The sequence below is a fragment of the Rhinopithecus bieti genome, unplaced genomic scaffold (assembly GCF_001698545.2).
Source record: "Rhinopithecus bieti isolate Rb0 unplaced genomic scaffold, ASM169854v2 scaffold_17962, whole genome shotgun sequence".
NCBI lineage: Eukaryota > Metazoa > Chordata > Mammalia > Primates > Cercopithecidae > Rhinopithecus > Rhinopithecus bieti.
The window spans coordinates 838839-845326 of NW_016809457.1; positions in this window are offsets into that span (position 1 = coordinate 838839).

Below are 6488 nucleotides of genomic sequence, written 5' to 3' on the forward strand. Positions count from 1 at the left end.
ATTTTGCACAGGTTGGTGTCAATGTTCATCTTTATATGGATGAAGAGAGCTGTGAAAATCTGGGAGATACTGTGAATAAGATGTGTGATTTCAAGATGATTAGAGTATTGATTTATGGGATGATCCTAAATTAGACCGTGAATGAGGAAAGTTGTTAAAATTTTTTATTTGTGAAGAAGGTACACAATTATTTGCTTTATTATAGACTATGTTTATGCTTCAAATATTTTACGGAAATAAAATAATAATTTGTTTTGTTTTGAAGACAGGTTCTTGCTCTGTTGCCCAGGCTGGAGTGCCGTGGCGTGATCAAAGCTCACTGTACCCTCCAACTCCTAGGCTCAAGCGATCCTTATGCTTCAGCCTCTCAAGTAGCTGGGACTACAGACACACACCACTGTGCCCGGCTAATTATTTTGTATTTTTTGTAGAGATGGATTCTTTCTTTGTCGTGTAGGCTGGTTTGAACTGGCTTCAAGCAATCATCCCATCTTGGCCTCCCAAGTGTTGGGATTACAGGCGTGAGCCATCCCATTCAGCCTGTAATTTTTCTGAGAGAAAATAGTTAGAAAGACTATCCGTGCTTTGAGGGTGAGACTTGATCATATGACTGCTGTGTTAAATTAGATGCATTAGAATAGTATATGAAAAGGCAATTCTAATTGGTTTTTCTAGAAGAACTATGGTAATAGCACCCTTTTCCTACCTCATTTCCAGCACAGTGCAGACTTAATTCATTATTTGTCTAGAATCTACACACTGGGCTAGATTGTGAAAAATGCACAGGCTGCCTGACAGCTGAGTGATGGAGGCTAACCAGGAGGGAAAGTGAATAACCTTTGAAATGGGAAGCTGAAGACAAGCTGCAAACTAAACCAAATACAGGAGTGCTTCCTTTATAGTTCCTATTATTCAGGGATCATGAGATGGGCTTTAGTCAATGCTAAGATCTGGCTTCTTGTTAGGTAGCTTAGAGGAGTGATGGGACCAGCAAACAATTCAAAGGACCTCACCCCCCACCTCGCACCCCCTCCCCTACTACGCTGTGCTGTCTAGCGGGCTGCATTCCTTCAAGTTAAATGGTACCTGTGGGACTTGCATCTCTCCAGAGTGATGGGGGCTAACCAGAAGGGGAAGTAACATCTCAGTATGTCTGATCTGCATTTATGAGAAACAAAGCTTGGCACATAGTGCTGAAAGTGGGAGAAGACCTGAGAAATCCCAAGTGAGAAAGCATCTTCCTTGAAGTTAAATGGTACCTGCGGGACTTGCATCTCTCCAGAGTGATGGGGGCTAACCAGAAGGGGAAGTAACGTCTCCGTATGTCTGATCTGCATTTATGAGAAACAAAGCTTGGCACATAGTGCTGAAAGTGGGAGAAGACCTGAGAAATCCCAAGTGAGAAAGCATCTTCTGGCTGGGCACGGTGCCTCACGCCTGTAATCCCAGCACTTGGGAGGCCGAGGCAGATGGATCACCTGAGGTCAGGAGTTCAAGACCAGACTGGCCAACATGCTGAAACTCTATCTCTACTAAAAATACAAAAAGTAGCCAGGTGTGGTGGCTCACATCTGTAATCCCAGCTACTTGAGAGGCTGAGACAGGAGAATCACCTGAACCCAGGAAGCAGAGGCTGCAGTGAGCCAAGATCGTGCCATTGCACTCCAGCCTGGGCGACAGAGTAACACACTGTCTCAAAAAAAAGAAAAAAAAAAAAAAACAGAATCTCTTGAACCTGGGAGACGGAGGTAGAAGTAAGCTGAGACTGCGCCACTGCACTCCAGCCTAGGCGACAGAGCAAGACTCCTCTCAAAAAAAAAAAAAAAAAAAAAAAAAGCCTTTTCTGTCTCCCATAAGTTAATTCCCCTAGGGGCTCCCTAGTTAACCAGATTTACTGCTAAATCTCCTACATTTTCAAACCTTTCCAAACTGATGAAAGTAACAATGTAGGGATCATCATAATTCATCACAATTATTTGTATCTAAGTCATGCTAATGTCTGCTACCTTGAAAGGTCAGGTTAATACCAGTTTTCCCTAAAATCCTAGGGCTCCCAGGGTCTTGCATTTTAACGTGAGTGGTGTTTTTGTGAACTTAAAACACTTTTGTCTTTGTTCTATGCAAAATGCCTCCCTCCCTCCCTCTCTCTCATTGTCTCTGAACTTGGCCTTGATTGATAAAATCCATTTCTATTAGGTAAAGCTGGTGAAAGCAGGAATGGTGTTTATCCAGGGCTTAAATTAAATCTTACAGAGCTGTTTCTCTGACTGCCCCTAGCTCCCTACAGTTTTCCATAGGTGGACTTCCAAGGAAGCTTTCATTTAGCCAGTTGTTTGCTCCTGTTTTACATGATGGTTCTCGGTGTTCAGCAGGAACAAAGATCACGGATATTCCCATTTGGGTTTATCAGAAGCAACTGAGAACAAGCTCTTTTTATGTTGAAAATAGATTTAAAATGTATTCATAATCTTTACTTCTTCTCCCAACACATTCTCATCCCTGTGGGCTCCTTTCTCTAATTAGCTATGCAAGTCTTGACACTAAAATTTAGCTACATATTAATCTTTCATTTTTATTAGCATGGCATCTTTATCTTCCTTCCTATATAAGCACAGTATATGCTTATATTTAAATACATTATATACATTATATGTTTCCAAAAATGAGTATATTAAAATGACAATTTAAAAAACATTCAGTCTAATTCTATTGATAAGAAAAAAAAAAGTACATCTTAAATATGTCACTTCTCAACCACTAAGCCACTCCTGAAATGAAGTTACTAGGAAGGTCTAATTTATACAAAACAAAATGGAGTTGAACATTTATGAAGCTCCTACTATGTGCCAAGTGGTATAATATGGATTTTACATCCATCGTCTCCATTTAATCTTCACAATGCTGTGAGCTGTTATGTTGTTATTGTCAGACTTGGAGAGGGCACGAGTTCAAGCCTCCTGTCTGACACCAAAGCCTGAGCTGCCTACTAAATTATATTAGAGTTGACAGGATTCTTGGGGATTATCTAAGATAGTGGTTTTCCAAAGTACGGGATGGGTATGAAATGAGGTGGTACACAGGGACATTGCATTTAAAATGCATAAAATATCATAGTGAAGAAGTTGATTTCAATATTCTTCTAATCCTTCTGGTAACATCTAGAGGAAATGCAGTTCTGTGTTCTGACACTTACTCATCTGCTTTACTTTTTTTTTTTTTTTTTTGAGACAGAGTCTCTGTCACCCAGGCTAGAGTGCAGTGGCATGATCTCAGATCACTGCAACCTCCGCCTGCCAGGTTCAAGTGATTCTCCTGCCTCAGCCTCCTGAGTAGCCAGGATTACAGCTGCGCACCACGATGCCTGGCTAATTTTTGCATTTTTAGTAGGTGGGGTTTCACCGTGTTGGTCAGGCTGGTCTCGAACTCCTGACCTCAGGTGATCCACCCGCCTCAGCCTCCCAAAGTGATGGGATTACAGGCATGAACCACCACGCCCGGTACTCATCTGCTTTTCTATAGAAGGAAAAGTAGGTGTTAGAAGCATAGCTTTAAAAGACAATACCTAGCAAAGATATAATTCCATATTTAATTGTAATTATTTTTACAGCTACGGGGAAATAATGCTGGTTTTCCACTTAAGTAATCATGGATATTTTAATTCTCAAAGTGCATGCAAAATAAAGGTATTGCTGTTACAATAAAAAGGTGGTTTGCTAGTAGGAGAGTAGGTAGATTCACTTCTAAAAAAACAGGTGAAAGAGTTTTCCCACATATGTGAAAGTCAAACTATCTGAACAACCTCTTTAAAGGCTTTTGATAAAACTTTCCAAGTGTACATCTGGTGATTTACTGCTTTAGGTAATCAGAGGTCACAGTGTGGACTGCTTCTGATATAACATGCATGAATGTTCCCTCAGCTACTGGGGAGCCATAAAATACCTCAACATTCTGGCCTTTTGGCTGGAACTGCCATCTTTCAATAATTCGCCAAAATGACAAACACAAAGGGAAAGAAGAAAGGCACCTGATATACGTTCTGCAGGCCTTTTAGAAAACAAGGAGTTGCCCCTTTGGCCAGGTATATGCGAAATCTACAAGAAAGGTGATGTTGTAGACATCAAGGGAATGGTTACTCTTCAGGTGTTACCATGGCAAAACTGGAAGAGTCTATAGTGTTATCCAGCAGGTTCCTGAAAGTGTTATCAACAAACAAGTTAAGGGCAAGATTCTTGCCAAGAGAACCAAGAACACATTAAGTACTCTAAGAGCTGAGACAGCTTCCTGAAACATGTGAAGGAAAATTATCAGAAAAAAGAAGTCAAAGAGAAAGGTACCTGGGTGCAACTGAAGCACCAGCCTGCTCCACCCGGAGAAGCGCACTTTGTGAGAACCAATGGGAAGGAGTCTGAGCTGCTGGAACCTATTCCCAATGAATTCACGGCATAATAGGTGTTAAAATAAAAGACCTCTGGACTGTTAAAAAGAAAAAAAAAATCTGCCCTATTCTAGTGGACAGTGTCACTTGTTAACAGATTTCCTGAGACTGCTATTTAGGGCTGTCACATGCATCATCTTTTTTACAATATTTACAATACTCCAATCTGGTATATATGAGCCCAACAGGGAATTTCATAAAAGAGAGATGCTGCTGTTGTTAAAACTGGGTTTCTCTAGTATGGCACCTCTGGAAAGGGAACGACTTTAACCTGTTATTTCTTTAAAGCAGTAATATAGATCTGCTGAGATGCTACAACACTTCACCAGTCTACCATCATCAATGATATATTCCCTAAGAATGGGACAATCCTGGGAAAGAGAAGCATCTGTCACTAGTCTTCTATTAAATTCTCAGCATCTACATCCAGAGCTTCAACTACCACTTTGGCCATCTGATTTTCAACCTCCTTCATCTCCTTTGCCAGCTATGCCTCTTCATCCCATTAGATGATGTATAGTAACAGGCACTAAGGTGTGTGGGCTCCAGACTCAGTTTGCCAGGGTTCAAATCCTGGCTCTACCACTTCTGAGATTTAAGTTGTATACCACTTCGTGCCTCAGCTTCGTGACCTATAATAGGATGATGCTATCTATCCCTTGTGGTTGCTGTATGCCTAAAGGTTAAACAATTTGGTCTATTAAAAAACCAAAACCAGTGCCTTGCATGCAGCAAGTTCTCAATGTTATCCAACCACGTAGTACATGTTGTTTCCTGGATGCCCAGTCTATCCATTCATTCAGCCAACATGTATTTATTGAGCATTTATTACGTGCTAGGCACTGTTTAAGATACTTAAGTTACACCGATGGAAACACCACAGAAAAATCCCCACCCTTGTGGGACTTTCAGGTAGCGGTATATTTGCTTATATTAATAGATATAACTAAGTAAATTGTATACTATGTTAGAGAGTGGTAATGCTGTAGGACAAAAAATGGAGATGGGCAATGGTCTTTGGAAGATTGGCAAGGTTTAAGATTTAATATATATTTTAAACACAAAATTCTTTAAATAAAAATCATTTTTTCTGGGAAAATTATATTCCCTTCTTGATTTCCATTTGCTGATATCTTTGTTACCCAGGTTTAGAAACTCAGTCACCTTATTTTCTTCTCTATTTTCCCCATAACCTGCCATTAAGTCCCATGTTTTTTATTTTTTGTCATGTCTCTTGAACCTACTCAGATGTGAGCATTGAGGCCTGGGTTACTAGCATAGTGTTCTAATTAGTCTCTGCTTCTAACCTCTTCCTGCTCAAATCAAGCCTGCATGTCACTAGCCAAACAACTCCCAAAGCAAGCTTGACCATGTCTCCTTCTTTCTCTAATGCCTATGGAATTAAAGTCAAACTTTAAAAACTTCTAGGTATACACTCCGAAGAACTGACAAGGACCTGAACAGATATTTGTATACGAATGTCCATAACATTGTGGCCACTGTGAATAGCCTTTTCAGAATAGACAAAAGGTAGAAACAACCCAAATGTCCACCATATATAGAAAAGAATACCTGTCTCTCATGTATATATACGTGAGACATTCACCCTTAAAGAGGAAATCTGGATACATATTATAACATGGATAGATCTTGAAGACATGCTGTATAAAATAAGACAAACACAAAAGGACAAATATGATTCCACTTATATGAGATATCTAGAATAGTCAAATTCATTGACAAAAAAGTAGGAAACTGTTTATCAGGAGCTGGGAGGAGGAAGCAATGGGGAGTTATTGCTAAATAGGTACAGAGTTTCAGTTTAGGATAATAAGAACGTTCCAGAGATGGACAATAGTGACAGTTACAATACAGTATGAATATTCTGGATGTCACTGAACTATGAAACTTAAAAATGGTTAAAAAGGGCTGGGCATTGTCGCTCATGCCTATAATCCCAGCACTTTGGGAAGTTGAGGCGGGCAGATCACCTGAGGTCAGGAGTTTGAGACCAGCCTGGCCAACATGGTGAAACTCCGCCTCTACTAAAATT